Raw genomic sequence first — 861 nt, 5'->3', positions numbered from 1 at the left:
GTTGAGTGTTCAAAGAAAGGAAGTGAAGACAAGATATCATACCCTCAAACACAAGATGGGTTTTGAGATTAGTGAAAAGAATCTCGAAAAACCATTAGATATCTTTTACAGCAGCTCACCAAAGAACCAGAACTTTTTGTTAAGGAGTCATTAGATGCCAAGATATTTGGGGATATGAACTGCATACAACTTGGTAGTGTTTAGCATGAAAATTTGTGTCTAGTTTGTTTAATCTTAGAAATGTTAGATACTTATATATATATATTTTAGATCGAATGTGGATCTAGCCATTTTCTGAACTGACAAAAGTTCAACATTTCAGACTTGCTATTCTTGGACAATAATGATGTTTTTGTTAACTATGTTAATCAGACTATTGGTAATAGATCAGAGTCTGTTTTGGGAAATAATTTTGTTTTTGAAATTGTCTGTTCCACTACATGAAAAAAACAATAAATGTCACACAGGAAATTTTTTGTTTGCTTAGAACCCAAGAGTCACAGCATCAAGGTAAATGAATACATCGCAGTACAATTCTGTGAGAAAGTCTAAATATACCTAAAACTAGTATTTACAACATAAAATCTGTATATACCACTACATACTTTGTTTGCATCACTTTCAAATGTGTATAGCAACAGGATGATAATATTAAGAAGGGCTTAACTCTAAAATCTTTTGACTTAATGCATGCATTGCTTTACTGCAGCTAACTGATAAACATAAACTCAAACTGTGAATAATGATTTAACACCAGATAATTAAGTATGAAGGAATCTGACATCACATCTAAGAGAACATAAAGGTAATGTATTGTATCTTGATGTACACATATGATTTAGGGATACATTTTTCAAAATG

At 31.1% G+C, this 861-nt stretch overlaps 1 protein-coding gene across 1 annotated transcript in view; it reads left to right on the top strand.

Annotated features, from left to right (window-relative positions):
• Nucleotides 1-861, top strand: part of LOC119582107 — a gene marked incomplete at its 3' end in the record, with an annotated part of 6,187 nt that overhangs the window by 2,675 nt on the left and 2,651 nt on the right.

The sequence above is a fragment of the Penaeus monodon genome, chromosome 15 (assembly GCF_015228065.2).
Source record: "Penaeus monodon isolate SGIC_2016 chromosome 15, NSTDA_Pmon_1, whole genome shotgun sequence".
NCBI classification, from domain to species: Eukaryota; Metazoa; Arthropoda; class Malacostraca; order Decapoda; family Penaeidae; genus Penaeus; species Penaeus monodon.
Note: the sequence above shows the minus strand (reverse complement) of the source record. Positions and strands in the feature narration are given on the sequence as shown.